The sequence below is a fragment of the Drosophila pseudoobscura genome, chromosome 4 (genome assembly GCF_009870125.1).
Source record: "Drosophila pseudoobscura strain MV-25-SWS-2005 chromosome 4, UCI_Dpse_MV25, whole genome shotgun sequence".
Taxonomy (NCBI): Eukaryota; Metazoa; Arthropoda; class Insecta; order Diptera; family Drosophilidae; genus Drosophila; species Drosophila pseudoobscura.
In genome coordinates this window covers 1,557,621-1,576,594 of record NC_046681.1, presented here as the reverse complement: position 1 = coordinate 1,576,594, position 18,974 = coordinate 1,557,621, and the positions used below count along the sequence as shown (strand labels likewise).

Below are 18,974 nucleotides of genomic sequence, written 5' to 3'. Positions count from 1 at the left end.
TAACCTTGGAGAGTGCTGCCTCCGTTTATAGTTTTCCTCTTATATATGAATATGACCTCCGACAGCGTTGGAAATTCTCTTCTTTTCACGTATAGTTTCAGGGGCAGACGGCAGTTCTGGTATGTTATTTCCCGTTTTTCCTGCTCTGTGTATGTTCCGAACCTCATTAGTTTCCTTATCTCCTGGAGGTAGTCCCTCATGGTTTCTGTTTCCGCTTGTTTTCGCTCCGCCACTAGCTTTACTAGCTCCTCTTGGTATCTGGGGTATATGAAGTTCTGCTTTAGTACGGCCTTTGCTTCGTTCTATGATGTCACTGGCGTCTCTCTCTGTGTGCCACCAGTCCCGTGCGCTCTCCTCCAGGATTATCGGCACTGCGAATACCAGGTGGTCCAATTCTAATCAATAGGTCTCTGCTAATTCCTCCATCCTGATCAGGAATTCTAGCAGTTCTTCTTGCCAAATGAAGGACAGAAGGGAGCAGTCAAGAAACAGGAGTAGAAACGGAGTAAGCGGTATTGGAGTGAGCGGTTTGGCGAATACACTGGCATGTTTGAGAGAAGAACCAAGGCAGATATTGAGTGAAACACTGCCGCCAGATTTATCTGAGAGAGTGACGCCATTTTTAAATGAACAGCTGCCGCTGCAATTGAGTTAACATTTGCTGCCACAATTGAATGAAAATTTGGTCACAAGTCACGCTGAGTACAAACTGTACAACGATAAGCTACTCCTCGCCATGTTGCAAATCGTGCAAATCTTACACAATGGTTGCACACTTGAGCATGTGGCTATTTGACCTCGCTAAACTGCACCATTACAGACGTCAGGAGAAAGGGTCTTAAGGGAAGATCATATATTCATATAGATCAGGAGCGGTATAACGACCGTATCAAGTTTTGCCCAATATGTGAAGGGCGGCACACGATCAAAGACTGCAAGACTGATGCGATAAATTTGGCGGGAAGGAGTTAAGTGCGACGAGCCGATGCCAAAGGAATTGGCCAAAACAGGGTGTAGGGATCAGCAGCTGCGTAGTCTGGACTGACTTAAAATCTGTGCTGCACTGCTTAAGCAGCACCCACCAGCGGTACAAACAGCTTGTCGGAAATCGGATGGCGGAGCTTTTAGAATCCCTTGAGGTATCCCAGTGGAGGTGGGTACCATCTGCAGAAAACGTGGCAAACGACTCAACGCGGACGCAACGCCATGTGGATCTTAGTCAAGGATCACGATGGCTGTGGACCCTCTTTTCTAAGTGAACCTGATGAAAACTGGCCGAAATCTTCTACAAGTGATGGTTCCTGCGCACAGACCATGTTCCATCGGAGTTTGCACTGTTCATGGTAATCATGTTCATATCTTTGCAGTGGTTTTCCAACTACAGCCGACTGGTCAAGACTGCTGCATGGGTCCGCAGATTCATCCTAGGACAGAACGGTAAGCTCAAGCGATACGGCCTCACTGCTACCGAGTGGGCCGATGCAGAGCGTATCTTGATCCAGCAGGCGCAATTTGAGGCGTTCGGTAAGGAGATCCAATAGATGACCGTCTCTAAAGGCCGTCAATTGCGAGAGATGACGACGACGATGCAATTATACGTTCCTGTGGAGGTATTGATGCCGCCGCGTGCATGCAATTCAGCGTGCGGCGCCCAATCGTAATATCGCCCGTCACTACCACGTAAAGATACGGTATCATAATCTTGATTTTAATATAAGCGATATCCTGATGAAGTTCTGGATAACTAATCTACGAAGGATGATAGCCAATTGTCACAGAACAGAGAGAGCGACCGATCCTACCTGTGATTGGTCCTTTGCCAGAGGGCGGGCCGGATGCCAACGAATGGCTATTGAAATATACCGGCCTGGATTACTTGGGGCCGTTGCTCGTGATGACTGGACGTCGAACGTAGAAGAGGTGGGTCGCACTATTTACCTGCCTAAGTACAAGGGCCATCTACATGGAACTGCTTGCAGACTCGAACATCATCGCCATCAGAACCGATGGTCCGATTGAGAAGCGAGAACTTTGTCGGAGTCCATTAAGAAGCCAGGAAATTCGATGAAGCCTTCGATCTTAGATCTGGGAAAGAATGGTCCAGTGCGTCAAGAAGGTGATGGCGCGTACTATTGAGGTTACCTCAAAAGAGGTACAAGGAAGTTTCCTTATCGAGACGGAGAATTATGTCAAGCCAGTCACGGTTGGACAGTAGGCCCCTCTTACCCCGAACGACATGCTAAAAGGAGTAGCCGAGAGGAATAGAGGAGGAGTATAATAAAAAAATTAAAATACACAATCACACAGCGCAACCACGCACTCTACCCTCATTATTATTTACGCAAAAAGATCTGGCTATTTCTTGTTTTGGTAACGAGCTGATATTTGTATGTGTTAAAGGCAATTCCATTTGGTCATAGTCGGTAGGCATCATCCGGATTTAACACTGATCTGTAGAATAGAAATCGCATCCACATTTGGTCCATTGAGCCTGTAACTAACCGTTTGATTCCGTCTGATTCAGCTGGGCTGGCTCAGCGGTCGGTGGGCTCACCGCAACAAATTTGTAAGTTGCCCCGACGACAAGTAAAAAGGCACTGATTGTGTTTGATTATTTCTATATTTGTATCTTAAGTCTATCTTACGGGCTATCACACTGGGTATTCGTAAGCCTATCTTTCCCTCCCCTTGTTGGCTTTTCCTACGCTGGCCCCCGCTATTGCTACCGCTCGGGGTTCTGACTCGGCTCCGCCTCGTCCGCCCTCTCAACTCCGCTCACGGCTATTGCTCGCCTCTTGACAGTAGTCCTCGAGCAAGTGAGCTACCTGGATGCCTTCCGTAGCGACACGCACGCGGCATGTCTGTTTTTTCTCTGTTTTTCCCACAGTGGGAAGAAATTCAGAGATATCAGCAAACGAGCTCGCGAGCGAGCTTGTGTACGAGCGATGTGGTTTTGTGTCGCAAAACGCTCGCAAACGAGTTCGCAAGCTAGCCAAAAATAAGCTCTACTTCTTGTGTCGCAAAACGCTCGCAAACGAGCTCGCGAGCGGGAGTTTTACAATAGGAAAGTGCGCTGCGACTGTGCTGCCGGTCGAAAGCCAAAAAAAAAGCAAGCCTTCGTGTGCCTTCGGTCCGGCAATTCTCCTTCGGCTTTGTGTAAACGTCTCGACGTCACGCAGCTAAACTTCGATCGCCTGGACGGCTGGCAGCGCGTTTCGTACCTGCAGCAGCTCTTTTGGTCCCGGTGGATGGATGAGTACATAACGTCACTGCTGCAGCGCTCAAAGTGGCGCACTGCGAAGCCTAGTTTAGCTGTCGCAGATTTGGTTCTTGTCAAGGATGAGAATCTTACTCCCATGAAGTGGCCACTGGCGAGAGTGGTCGAGCTTTTGCCTGGACGAGATGACGTTTCCCGAGTTGCTGTGCTGAAGACGTCATCTGGAATCACCAAGCGCGCCGTCAACAAGCTGTGCCTGCTGCCCCTTAAAGATGCTGTTGAAAGTCAGGCTTCCAACGGGGGGAGTATTTCGGGTCAAGCAGCTTAAATATTTTAAATTATTGTCAGTGGTGCGGCCCAAAGGAAATGCATTTTGGTGTTGTCGTTTCCAATGCCCCCACTGCAAAGATCATTTGCTACCGCATATGCGCATGCAGCGGAATTCTTTCGTCTCCTTATGTCGCAATCTCTCGGCTTAACAGCGTTCCCGAGCAGCTCTAACGCTCTCGGGCTATCAAACGCTCTCGCTCGCGTCTAAGCTTGCTGCAAGGGCCCGGCAGATTGGCCCGTCAGCCCTTGCATGGACAGTCTTGAGCTAATCGTCGCAGCTATTAGACTAACATCCTCGCATCAATCGTTCGCCCCAATCATTCCCATATGTACATACGCGATAAGTTGAATTACATATGCAAATAAATTTTGAATTATAAACAGCCTCTCGACTTTCATTAACTTCAAATTGCAACAGTTGTTAAAAACGCTTAATAGCTTAACAATATGTATATTTCAAATCAATTGTCAATCGCGCGCTTTCCGACCTGAATCTGCAAAGCAAAAACTTAGATGACGGTCGCACCTTGAATACTCTCATGGACAATACCCATAAATTTTCTAATTCAATTATAAAGACAACATTAAGACAACAGTAATTTTACCCTCATGCAATATACGAATGCAATAAACTTTAATATTTATGTACATAAGAGGGAGGGAAGGGAGCTGGAAGGAAATTGCTGACCCCGAGCCTTCTACCAGTGTGATAGGTCGTCTGGAAATTTGACTCGAGAACGATGAGATTTGATTCATCAGTGAGCCACTTAAATGAATGGACGGAAGGATATCCGCTCCAATCAGGACATCTATTTGTGAACTCTCATAGAAGGTCGGTTCCGCCCATGAGAGGTTCGGCAGGTCTTTCAAGAACCCTTGCGAGATCGGATGCGATGGAATATTTTCGGCATTTAGTTGTAAGCCCGGCTTAGTCGGAGAACGGATGGAAAAACTGCAGAGCTTCTTTGACTGAGCGGATACGGCATTATTTAGGCCGGAGACCTGTGCCTGGATACGTTGGAATGGCAATTTGATCATGTCTACAAGACGTTCTGTAATGAACGTCGCCTCTGAGCCAGAGTCGATCAGAGCGCGGGCGTGGAAAGTTTTTCCCAGATGGCAAATGTTAACGATGGCTGTGCCTAGAAGGACATCACCCGTGCCGGAGGCGAAATACGACTGAACGTTTGGCTGGGCTTCGGACGAACTTGGATTTTGTACGCTTGGTACTCGTAGATGTAGCTCGGGCCACGCTGAGGAATTTTGTGCCGTTGTGGAAATCGCCTCGCTGGAGTTTGCTGGATTGCTACGGTGTAGAAGCGTATGGTGCCGGTCTCCACAAATTATGCAATTGTGGGCGCTTTGGCATGCTCGTATCTGGTGGCCCCTTGCAAAGCAGTTCAAGCAAAGTTGCTTTTGCTTAATGTAGTCGGAGCGAGCGCCAGCGGGCATTTGAAGGATGTAAGGGCATAAACGGATTGGATGATACTCTTTGGAGCAGAGATCACACGTGCTCCTTGTTTGATTCACTGTGGTCTCGAGCGAGTGGGCACTCCTAGGATAAGGACTTCCTTGAGACCGAAATGGATTGCTTCTCGAATTGTCTGAAGTGCGTATGGAACTTGTCCATGGCGTGAGAGGTGGGAATTTCGGACTTGTGCGTCACGGAAAGCTATAAGGTCGTCTTTGGTAGCTTAGCGGAAATGAAGTACACTAAAACTCCGTCAGCGAAAACGCTGTTTGTGGAGACTTCGGAATGGGTGAGTGTCGTGAGTAACTTGTGGACGGCCCTCTGGAGCTCTTTTTGCGCTGCTGCTGACTCGGTACGGATTTGGGGCAGACTGCAAAAAAAATATTCAGCTGGGCCTTGAGTATCAGCCTCTTGTTCTGGTCTAGGCGGGTCAGTCTACTTGCAGCCAAGGCAAACTTAGACTGCGCGGAACTGGCGGCCATAGTGCTAGGAGCCGTGCGAGGGACTCCCGAGGGGAGCAACAAGGCCTCGAAGGCATGTGGTGCGTGAGCCCTGGACGTGGTCGGACCGCGCTCAGGGGCCGGACGGGAAAATGTGGGCGTAGTGACTGAGCCGTTGGAGCTGGTTGGATGGGTCAAAGCACTAACCATACAGTATATAGAGTACACACTGGCTAGCGCGTCCCGTACCCCAGAATACTGACGCGCCTTTGACATCTTTGCATGTGCTATGCTAGTACACACGCAATATGTTTCACAAAAACATGTGTTAAGACCTTAAAAGAAAAGTCTAGACATTTGCGAGTTGAGTTGTAAATTCAAACTAAATTTTATTCTTAAAATCAGAGCCTTATATGTGATTTGACAATGAGGTAGGAGGTAAAATTTGGTAGTCTATAATTATCGTTAGACCTACGCAGAGGATACACTTTACTGAGGGTGTCTATTTGAGTAAATGCTTACATTGGTTTTATTTTAGGACCGCATTTGTTAAGTGTTTTCTCCACTTGTGTTTTGTTGTCGTATTAATGGGTTACAGATCTCTGTTTACACCAGTGCAGTCATAACTTGTCTACTTTATGTGATTTCTTTAGAGTTCGGTGTTGTTACATGAGTGGATGGGTACAATAATCTATTTATGTTTAAACATTCTGCAAGGGGCCGAAAGTGGCATTGTATTGACGATAATATGTTCATGTTTGAACATTCTGCAAAGGGCCAAAAGTGGCATTGTTTTGTATTTTGATTCGTGTGAACCTTTCCGTGTACATTTTCTTTATAGCTATAATTACAAGTACAGATAATCATTTACAGTCAATTACAGTGGGTAGGGAAGTGCTATCGTTTGCAGTCTTCGTGCTACTTTAATTCTTCTTATGGCATAGATTATTAATATTATCATTATTATGATTCCGATAATCAAGGCCGCATGTCCAGATACATGATGGAACTTCAGTCCTTTTAAGTCATGATGACTTTCTTTTAACAATTTTATTTCGTTTCTTAACTTATCCATTTCTTCTGTATGGTTAATTAATGGTACTGTTAATGGATTCCAAACAATTTTTGGTATTTTGCTTATATTACTTATATAAAAGGATGAAATTGGCTCGTAGCTTTCTGTTTGAATACTGTGATGAGGTACTAGTATTTTATCATCGGTTCGCACAGTACAACCATGTATTATTGTTAAAATTCCTTGATGCGAAAGATCAATTAGTTCTTGATTTGAGTTACTACATTGAATTCTAGCATTAGTGTTTACTGGAACTTTGAAGAGCCAACTACCCTGTCTTTCTAATTCGACCCAAAAGGACCTTGTCTCTGCTATCTTCCTATAAACACAATTTGAATTACCTTTTACTACTACGAGTACTTCTGGTCTCTTTTGGAGTCATTCCTGAGTCTTGCTCTTCTGACTCAATTCCAGCTAATGGACAAATTTTAGTTATAGGCCGTTTTATCAAACCGTCTTTATGTTTTATAGTTACTACTCTGACTCTATCGTCCCTACCTTTATGTTTTTCTTCTATTTTTCCCAAGGGCCATCTAGCTGGGTGACAGGTTTCATCTTTTATTAATACAATCTGTCCTGTTTTACTATTCTGCATTCCTATTTTCCATTTATTTCTTTGTTGCAGTGTTTAATCCATTTAATCCAAAATTCTCTTTTCATTATTGAATTAATCTCCATCTATCCAGATTCCCGATTTTTTTCCTGTGAAATTTTCTCAATCGGGCCAAATATTGGCCTTCCAATTATAAAATGACCTGGTGTTAATACAACCAGATCGTCAATATCATTTGTAGCTGTATATAAAGGGCGTTAATGATTTTACCCCAGCTTCCCAAAAAGCTCCGAAGTGAGGTCCTGCCGGGGGAATAAAATGCCACTCGATCTGTTCTCTTTCTAATATTGGAACCACTTTTATGTTGTCTTTGAGGGCTTTTCGGTATTCCTCGTCTAATTTGCGCGAAGCTCCCACAAAGTTGGTTCAATTATCGGAAAACATTTTTGCACATTTTCCTCTTCTTGAAAAAAAATATTCTAAGTGCAGCTAGAAATGCATCTGAAGTAAGATCGCTGACTACTTCCAAATGAATAGCTTTTGTCGCCATGCATACGAATACGGCAATATATCCCTTATAGGATTTCTGCCCCCGGTTTTTAGAGCATCGGATATGGTAAGGCCCGGCGAAGTCTACACCTGTATTTGTAAACGGGTGCGACATTGTAGCTCTGTGTTTCGGCAGATTTCCCATAATTTTTTCTGCAGTATTCTGTCGATACCTAGCACAGGTGACACACTCTTTAAGTTTTTTCTTTAAGCAATTTCTTAGCCCAAATATCCAAAACTTTCGCTGGATATAGTTTCGCATCAGATTAATTCCACCGTGCAATGTTTCTTTATGTGCATTCTTGATAATTAAAGAAGTTAAGTGACACTTATCTAAAATCAAGGGATGTTTAACCTCAAATTCCGCGTTGGAGTTTTGCAATCTACCTCCAACTCGTAACAATCCGTCTTTATCTAAGAACGGATTTAAGCTTAATAGTTTATTTTTTGTTTCTATTTCCTTTTTATTAATTAGGCTAGCTATTTCGGAACTGAATTGGATAGCTTGTTGTTGTTTTTACTATTAATACTTTGGCGCTCTTAATCTCCTTCACTGTCAAAAATGAAGGAAATTCTTTTTTTTTGGTTTTGATTTGAATAAACCTCAATACATATGCAATGACTCTTTCTAGTTTATGCATACACGAATATTTTTGTAATAATTCACAAAAAATGTTATTTTTTGCTATTACCATTGTTGTGCTCACAACTAATTTTTCTTCAATTTCCTCTTTTTGCCAATGTTCCTTAGATTTCGCCAACCATTGAGGCCCTTTCCACCAAATCTTAAAATCTTTTAGCTTATCTGCACTTATGCCCCTTGATGCTACATCTGCTGGATTGTCTTCAGTTCTAACGTGTCCCCATTTAATATCCTTAATCTTTCTTAATCTTTCTCGTCGAACTGACGACGCCTGATAAACTTGTCTTTATTGTCTCTATTCTTTATCCAGGCTAGAGTAATAGTAGAATCACTCCAGGCATAACACTCTACATTACTTCCAACCGCTACTTTCACCCGTTGAATTAATTTTGCCAGAAGATGTGCTGCACAAAGTTCTAATTTTGGAATAGTTTTCCGATTCTTCTTTGGATTAACTTTGCCTTTGCTGGCTATTATAATTGTAGAACTATCTACCTTGGCATACACTACGGCAGCATAAGCCTTTTCGGATGCATCGGCAAACCCATGAATTTGCATCGACTTATTGTGCTGAGAATTTAGCCATCTCGGTATCCGAATGCTCTCTAACTCTGTTAAACTATTTTTAAACGAATTCCATTCACGAGTATCGTGTTCTAATAATTCTTCATACCAATTTTTGTCTGCTAGCCAAAGTTTTTCAATAAACAATTTTCCGACGAGTGTCACTGGAGACAACCAGCCTAAGGGGTCATATATCTTGGCTAAAGTAGATAATACTATTCTTTTGTTATTTTTATACCCGATACTCAAAATGAGTATTGGGGTATATTAGATTTGTGGTAAAAGTGGATGTGTGTAACGTCCAGAAGGAATCGTTTCCGACCCCATAAAGTATATATATTCTTGATCAGCATCAATAGCCGAGTCGATTGAGCCATGTCTGTCTGTCCGTCTGTCCGTCCGTCCGTCCGTCCGTCTTTCCGTCTGTCCGTCCCCTTCAGCGCCTAGTGCTCAAAGACTATAAGAGCTAGAGCAACGATGTTTTGGATCCAGACTTCTGTGATGTGTCACTGCTACAAAAATATTTCAAAACTTTGCCCCGCCCACTTCCGCCCCCACAAAGGGCGAAAATCTGTGGCATCCACAATTTCGACGATACGAGAAAACTAAAAACGCAGAATCGTAGAAGATGACGTATACGTAGAAGATGACTATATCTTACAGAGTGCAAAATCTGAACCAGATCGTATAATTATTATAGCCAGAATCAAGAAAACAATTTCACTCTTTCTCTCTCTGTCTCACTCTAACACACAGGTTTCATGGTCGGTTTTGCCAATTGCAAAATATGAGTTCAAGGATCTCAGAACCTATAAAAGCCAGAGCAACCAAATTTGGTATCCACACTCCTGTGATATCGGACCTTGACCGTTTCATGTCCAAATTTCGCCACACCCCCTTCCGCCCCCGCAAAGGACGAAAATCTGAGGCAACCACAAATCTCAGAGACTATTAAGGCTAGAGTAACCAAATTTGGTACACACACTCCTTTAAGATGTCACTATAAAACGTATATCTCAGAATTTCGCCCCACCCCCATCCGCCCCACAAAGGACGAAAATCTGTTGCATCCACAATATTGCAGATTTGAGAAAACTAAAAACGCAGAATCATAGATAATGACCATATCTATTAGATTGCTGAATCTGGATCAGATCAGATCATTTTTATAGCCAAAAGGAACAAATCAATTTGCACTGGCTACGCAGTGCCCGACGTCACGCTCAGACTGATTTTCTGTCTCTCTCGCACGCACTCTTTGTCGTGTCGTTTAATATTGTCGGAGGAAAGCCATACTGACTAAGTATCGGGTATAACTGTAGAGTTGCGGTGTCCGCAGCAACTCACAACGTTCCCCCTCGTTCTTAACTGGTTCATAGTGGAAATCGAACCTAAACTCGTCTTTAACCGGTTCCCATTGCAGTCGTAATGTTTTGACGGATTCATTATCCTCAATAGTTAATACTTTATTTTCTTGGTCATCTCTAATGCCTTCTATAATTTCTGGGATATTTGTTATCCACTTTCTTAAGTTAAACCCAACCTTATTAAACTCCCGGGTAACTTCTTTTACATGATTTTTAGCATCTAGTATCGTGTCGGCACCTGTCATCAGGTCGTCCATATAAAAATCATTCTTTATGATTTCCCTAATTGCTTGATTTTTGCAATCATCTGCTATTGCAACAAGCACCCTGGTTGCTAAGTAGGGTGCTGAAGCTGTACCGTACGTAACGGTTGTAAGTTTATAATCTTTTAACTTTTCGTTTGGATTATCTCTCCAAATTATATGCAAATATTGTTGATTGTCTTTATCAATATTAATTTGCCGGTACATTTTTTCAATGTCCGCCGATATTACAAATGGCCATTTACGCCATTTCACCGTAATATCGAAGATATCTTTTTGGACCCTTGGTCCAACCCACATGATATCATTTAAACTTTTATTGTTTGTGGTTTTTGCTGAAGCATCGAAAACCACCCTCAGCTTTGTCGTTAGACTGGAATCTCTTATGACTCCTTGATGGGGTAAATAATATTTCCCATCTTCTTTGGACTCTACCATATGTCCTAAGTTTTTATATTCATGCATGAACTTTACATAATTTTCTTTTAATGTTTTATTATTGCTGAGCTTTCTTTTTAAACTATAAAATCGCGCTATAGCTTGGTGTTTTGAATCTCCTAGATCCTTTTCTTTTTAAATGGTATTTTAACCACATACCTACCATTCTCATCTCTTCTTGTTGTTTCCAAGAAATGCTCCTCGCACACATCTTCTTCTACGTCATTCTTTTCACTTTTCAATTCCCAGAACCGCTCTAAGTCCCCAACTTCAATTGTTTTCGCCTCAATAAATTTATCACCTTTTGATTTGGTGCAACCGGATATAATCCATCCGAATTCTGTATTTTGTCCAAGTAGTCGTAGTCCAAGTAGACTTGGAGGATTAATTGGAATTGGAGGAAGCCTAGACAGAAGGCCACAAGCGAAGTGTCCAAGAGAAATCTCACTGTGGCAAGTCTCTTTTCTCGCGAATGGAGGAGGACCCCAGGGACCCCAGAGAAAGACGTAGGTCTGGAGAGTCTGGACGATTTTGTGGAATATTAGGACGGTGATCTGACAATTATAGTCAACACGTCGTGTGAGGTTGAGTTAGGCACCCATGACACTAAGGGTGCTGCAGCTCAACGTAGACCGCTGACATAGCGTTAGTCCAGGAGCCGTGGATTGCCCCAGACAATTTTGTGGCCGGACTAAAATCATCAAATAACAACCTTCTCTACTTAAAATCGGTTAGCAAGCAATATCGGTAACAGAACCGCCGCACCTGATGTCTCATTACAGAGCGGATGAACTAACGTTAGTAATGCTGGAGAGTGAGAAAAAGACTCCTGCTACATGGCACATGGCAGGCCCGCACGACTAGAAGAACTAAGGAGACTGGTGACGTAGCAAACGAACACACACCTTCGTAGTACTTTGGTATCTGGCTGGAGAGTTCTCGAAAGACCAAGGAACGAAGGAGGAGAAACTTCTGCTCCAACATCAACAACAAAATAAGCACTAATGGATCAACACCCCCAACAACAGATCTGTAAACTACTACGAGAATACACTGGGCTATAGACTCCTTCGCGGCCATGATGCAGGTGACCAACGATGTTATCACCCCATGGTTCTCAGCAATATACTCAGCATGTCTAAGTACGGGCTATATCCCTATCCAATAGAGAACGTCGAAAGTTGTCTTCCTCCCAAAGGCAGGAAAGTGCAGCCACGTGAGTCCGAAGGATTACACACCGATAAGCCTGACCTCCGATCTACTAAAAACACTGGAAAAGATGTTGGATTTTCACATGAAGAATGAGGTGGGAGACTGATGTCAATTATCCAACATGCCTACACCAAAGGGATCCACACCTCAGGGTGAAGTCCTGTTGCCACTACTGTGGAATCTGGTGGTCGACAACCTCATCAAGAGATTTGAAAGGAAGGCCCCAAAAATAACAGCTTATGCCGATGACATAAGCTTATAACGTGTGTATGCCCATCGACCCTCAGCTCCTTAATGGAACGTACAAGTAATAATAAGTTTTAATGTTATTTTGAATAACATGGTAAACACTGTATTTATTTGTATGAGTTAATATAGAACATAAGACCAACAACAAAATATGTTGTGGCCACTCGGCTGATCAATATAAAACTAAACTTATGATACCCGAACTCCCGATCTTGAGCACTCGCTCTGGTGTTCGATGCCGGCCAGCATCCGGCGGTCGCGCCCACGGTCAGGAATCACTCTGCCCAATGGCTAATTTGGTTAACATTTGTTAACTTATACCACTAACCATACAGTATATAGATGTGCCAGTTCATACAACGAAAGCGTCACACACTGGCTAGCGCGTTGCGTACCCCAGAGTGACGTCATCATGAGAGAGATGATAAGTTACACGCAAAGTACGTGAGAATGCATGTGCACCCATACACTAAAACATGCTGGTGGCAAAACAGAACCAGACCTGAGAGAGTTCAGACAGAGTTTTTTCAGACATACAATCACATATTGTTCAAACATGAACATATTATTGTCAATACAATGCCACTTTCGGCCCCTTGCAGAATGTTTAAACATAAATAGATTATTGTACCCATCCACTCATGTAACAACACCGAACTCTAAAGAAATCACATAAAGTAGACAAGTTATGACTACACTGGTGTAAACAGAGATCTGTAACCCATTAATACGACAACAAAACACAAGTGGAGAAAACACTTAACAAATGCGGTCCTAAAATAAAACTAATGTAAGCATGTACTCAAATAGACACCCTCAGTGAAGTGTATCCTCTGCGTAGGTCTAACGATAATTATAGACTACCAAATTGTACCTCCTACCTCATTGTCAAATCATATATAAGGTTCTGATTTTAAGAATAAAATTTAGTTTGAATTTACAACTCAACTCGCAAATGTCTAGACTTTTCTTTTAAGGTCTTAACATTTTGGTCCTTCGAGACTGTCCGTTGTTTCCCCCCTGTGGTAAGAGCACGGAGTTAAACCAGCTTCCTTGAGGCTGAACATGTGTCTAGTTCACTGACAGCTAAAGGTAGCAAAATAAAAAACTTTAATTTCCCTCCTATAGGAAGGAACAGAGTATAAAATAAATTAATGAAACGAGCATTAATGCTGAGCATCTTCTTGGATGCGTAAAGCGCAATGGTGCCCTTCTTCACCCTTTCCAATACATTGGGTTTCCATGCCAGTTTACTATCCAGTACAATGGAGCTGAGGGTCGATGGACATACACCCGTAATAAGTATGCTTATGTCGTCTGCATTTACTGTTATTTTTGGGGCCTTCCTTTCAAATTTCTTAATGAGGTCGTCGACCACCAAATTCCACAGTAGTGGCGACAGGACTCCACCCTGAGGTGTGCCTCTGTGTGCCCCCTTTAGCATGGAAGCAGTGCCCCACTCCGATTGTACCCGTCTACAACTTAGGAGGTTTTTGATCCAGACGTTGACTGCAGGGTGTATGTTGTTCGCTTCTAGGCGACTTGTTATTGCGGTTGTGGCCACGTTGTTGAATGCTCCTGAGATGTCCACAAATGCTCCCAAAGCATACTTTTTGTTGTGAAGGGCGCTCTTGATGGTGGCTACTAGCGAGTGTAGTGCCGTCTCCACTGATTTCCCCTTGGTGTAGGCGTGTTGGTTTGTTGACATCAGTCCCCCTACCTCATTCCTGATGTGTAAATCCAACAGCTTTTTCAGTGTTTTTTCAGTGGAGGTAAGGCTTGGATAGGGATATAGCCCGTACTTAGACATGCTGAGTATACGCAACGCCTCTCCCAACGCCAAACATAAAAACCCGGCTACTAAATTGCAACAACTCGCCCAACGTAAATTGATTTACTATACGAACACCGCCCCTCCACACATAGCCGCCGATTGACACGCGCCGTCTTCATAACGCTGACCAAACACACCAGGTCACGCGGACTTCCACCACTCCAGACCAAGCAACCGGCCAGGCGCAGTCTTCCCCCGACCCCGACGCGGAAGTGCACTTCTGAGCCCGCTGACACAGCGCCCATTGGCGTATAAATAGACGCCGACTGAAAACCAGAAAGCAACTTACGCAGAGATCCGGCTCGCAGTACGGTCGTTGTACCAAAACTTACGCGGAGACCCGGCCCGGAGTACAGACGCGGTACCCGGAACTTACCAGAAGACATCGGCGCCCAATTAAAAATAAGTCATTTAAACCGCTATGAAATACAATAAAGTGTCAAACTTGCAAAGTAAAAACACCCGATTGCGTAAGTTCACCCCAATCAGCCGAGGCACCGACATCACCCCACTCCAAGCCCCCACGGTCGTTTCGTATACACGATGAGCGACCCCCATTCTAGCCCCGATCCACCTCTCTACGACAGGCCGCCCCCTGACGCCGCCCATAAGGTTCCATCACATTTCTACAAATTTCTAGTGAATTGAACCCTGGACGTGACTGAGCTTACCTCAGCCTGAAATAGGTCCATCACAGTGCCATGTAGCAGGAGTCTTTTTCTCACTCTCCAGCATTACTAACGTTAGTTCATCCGCTCTGTAATGAGACATCAGGTGCGCATGGATTCAATTCCTTACAAGTACGGTTCTAATACCGATATTGCTTGCTAACCGATGTTAAGTAGAGAAGGTTGTAATTTGATGATTTTAGTCCGGCCACAAAATTGTCTGGCGCAATCCACGGCTCCTGGACTAACGCTTTGTCAGCGGTCTACGTTGAGCTGCAGCACCCTTAGTGTCATGGGTGCCTAACTCAACCTCACACGACGTGTTGACTATAATTGTCAGATCACCGTCCTAATATTCCACAAAATCGTCCAGACTCTCCAGACCTACGTCTTTCTCTGGGGTCCCTGGGGTCCTCCTCCATTCGCGAGAAAAGAGACTTGCCACAGTGAGATTTCTCTTGGACACTTCGCTTGTGGCCTTCTGTCTAGGCTTCCTCGTCTTCTCCTTAGGGGGTGGCTACCTTGGGCTCGCGTTGGCGCTGGAACCTGTTTCCAGCGAGCGGATAAGGCTTTCCTTTTCTGTCTATCTAATGGATAGCACGCTCTTCAGGACCGAGTAAGTATCAACAGCGCACAGTGTGGAAACTAGCTTGCTAAGCTTGCTAAACTAATACCTTCTGAGGAAATAAAGATGTCTTCATCAAACAAACTGCATTTGAAAAACGGTCAAAGTATGATTTTGTATGGTATTTAAGAGCTGTGATATCCGTTTTTGACCGTTTTTCGTGCGAGGTTGTGACAGGTAAATCGGTATAGAACCCAAACGTCTCCGAAGCGCAGTAAGGGCTTTTAGACTTTGGTAATAAATATTTAAAAGAAAAATAAATAAAATTCTCGGGTAAATTTAAGGATATATTTTTAAAAAGTCCAGTCAAAGTTGAAAAATAGCCTAAATTTTAGATGGTTTGCAAAACAAGTTTTTCTAAACAACTGCCTATGTAACTGACCATATTTTTAAAAATTTGCAAGCTCCCAATACTCATTAATTGCGCTGTTGTTCATATTTAATATATTGTGTAAAGTACAACAGCACAATATTATGGCGCTATTATTTTTGTGTTGGCTATCAAGACCTTTTCCGATTAATGCTACGTGCCGAAATATTTGCTATATCTTCATCATTCATTATTCGAAAAAAATGAATAATTCTTCTACTCAATTTAAATGTACTTGTCTTCATTTTTTATTGGCTTCAGCTGTTTTAGACGGATGGTGGGTGGGGCCAGTATGAATCGGAGTTTTACATCTGTGAAATTACCACCATTCCCCCTAGATGGGCTCAGTGCAGAGCCTAATATGCTCATATTTGTTATTTTGTTTCTTTCCTATATTCCACAATGTTAGAGCTCTTTTCAGACTAGTCTAGTTCATGATTTTACATAGGCGATATCATAGTTTTCGATATCAAATAATAAATTATTATTTTACCAAAACGGAACTTTACATTGTTACCATATTTTTGATTGTAGATATCTGTTTCGCGACTTTATAATCTTTACATTTTTTGGTGGGTACAGCTAGTAAATTTAAATTATTAAGAATCATCTCATTCAGTATATCTTCGTTCTATTAGATCGTGTACATATTAATGTATATCCGACCATATTGATGGTTTTCAGTCCAGTTAGATTTGTTGTTGAATGGTTTAGAGTGCATAAAATACTCATAAATGCTTATAAAAACGTGTTCATAATTTGGGTGTATGACAGATATACCACGATAGTTGGTATATATATATACATATATATATATATATATATATATATATATATATATATGTGAACAAGGAGCAAAATTTAAAGCATTTTGCTTAGTTTAACTGTAATTTGTGTTCACCTTCACTGTTAATAAGCAAATAAATATATTCAATGTTTGTTATTTTGCTTTTGATTCCATTTTATGCCGCCAAGGCATTGACTACAAAATTTTGGCTTTCATCGGTATACCTATTATCATACGTACTGAAAGATATTTAACAAATATTGTTAAAAAAAAATTCAGTACTGCGCTCTAGTCTCTTTAAGTTGGTTTGTTAGATATATTCACAAATCCGTTTATGTGTAGGAAGCACAAACTTCTCGCAACAAGAACCGTGGAAGGACATACAATGCCTCCAATAGTGAAACTAGTGCTCCTTGTACAGTACTTAGCTAACGTGAAAATCAGTAAGGAAACTATCTTCGGGTTGACAAAGATATCCTTCTAAGTTAGAAGACCATATACAGTCAGCACAACATTTATTCGGACACTCGTCTATATCAATTTTCTTTATAAATAACTTGAAAAATATTTAAGTTTGAAAAAAAATTTGTATTTCATTATGAACATGGATATTACTACTACTAATTTCAAATCTAAAAACAAAAAAAAACCTTCTTTGGCATTTAAAAAAAAATTAAAAGTATCAAAAAGGCCACTTTTTTACGCACAACAATTATTCGGACACTTTTTATTTTGTACGAAAAAAAACTTATTGTCCCCAATTTTTTCTGATTTCAATATATGCTTCACTGTTGGGATGAGGTCTTTCCCTTTCATGGCTTGATTATCCTTTCTCCATACTTTGGATGGTCCATCATGTCCGAATATATTATATTTAGACTCCTCACTAAATATAACATTCTCCCAAAAAGCAGCTGGCTTATTTACCAAGATGGACAAGAAAATTTTGACTGACAATTCAATGGCGAGTGTCGAAAAATTGGGCCTTGAAGCGATGAATTTCTTGTTTCAACAAGTCAATGACCCCTAAAAATACTTCGTTTTTGGTTCAAGAATGGCTGTTGTATCAGTGCAAGCAGTTAAAAACGCCGCCGCAGTCACCAGGTCTGAACCCCATAGAGCAAGTTTGGGATTTGCAAAAAAAAAAAATTAGGACACATAAAATTTCCTCCAAGAAAATCCTTAAAACGGCTCTGATGACGGAATGAGAGAAAATGAATCCAAGTGAAACCAATCATTTGGTAAAAAGTATTCCCCCACGTCTAAAAGCTGTTATTGAAGCTAAGGGCGGCCCCACCAAATATTGAAATCAGAAAAAATTGGGTACAATAATAATACAGACAATACGAAAAAAACGTACAAAATAAAAAGTGTCCGAATAATTGCTGTGCGTAAAAAAGTGGCCTTTTTGATACTTTTAATTTTTTTTGATATGCCAAAGAAGGTTTTTTTTTTGTTTTTAGATTTGAAATTAGTAGTAGTAATATCCATGTTCATAATGAAATAAAACTTTTTTTTCAAACTTAAATACTTTCAAGTTATTTATAAATGTTGTGCTGACTGTATCTTTTTCGTATATCTAACAGACTGCTATGCTGGCAGCACGACCTTCTCCACAAAAAAACCAACCGTTTGTCAGGGGTCGGCAACCTTTTCAGATGGAATCGGTTTTTAAAAAGCCACTAAAATTGTTGTTTTAATTTAATTTAATTTATCTATTTATATAATAAACAATTAATAATGAAACCTAGATACAAAAGGAGAAAAGAAGAGATATTAAAAGTTTGTTAAGTTTAGGTGATTGTAAATATTACATACTATGCAATCTTTGATTAAGATTTTTTTCATTAAAATAAATAATATCTTCTAATATTGTGTTGAACTCTTGAACTCAAATATTGAACTCTTCCCAAACGGCTGGACCGAGTCTTATGAAATTTTCTATTGTCTATTTAGTAAGTGTAAAGGTCGTAAAGTAACACAATATCTGTGATTGTATACAGATCATAACGAAATCTGCCTTCAAATCTGATCGGCATCTGGATCATCCCGAATCACGAAAAACCACATTAAAGTCCTGCATGAATCCACAAAATTTTGTGCAATCTCATGCTATACTCTTGCCTCTTTAATGCTTTGGTCATTACGAATCCTTCCTTCATCCCGAATCACTAAAAACCGAGTGCGAGCAATGTGGATTAAAATCGCCAAGCTTTTCGTCCGCTTTTTATACTCTATACTCAAAAAGGGCATATGTATGTATGTGTATACATATTACACTGTGTATAGCACCCAGAAGGAAGCGTTGCCGTCTCTATA

At 41.7% G+C, this 18,974-nt stretch overlaps 1 protein-coding gene across 3 annotated transcripts in view; it reads left to right on the top strand.

Moving 5' to 3' along the window:
• The first annotated feature begins 16,287 nt into the window (after positions 1 to 16,287).
• The window catches only part of ova (ovaries absent), a 59,891-nt gene continuing 57,204 nt past the window's right edge, over positions 16,288 to 18,974 (top strand). The window contains exon 1 of one of the 3 annotated variants that reach the window (XM_033379400.1): positions 16,288 to 16,440. The gene's annotated coding sequence lies outside the window, so the exon portion shown is untranslated. Of the gene's footprint in view, positions 16,441 to 16,642; positions 16,660 to 18,974 lie in introns of those variants that run through there. The other 2 variants (XM_033379401.1, XM_033379399.1) reach the window with 2 other exon arrangements.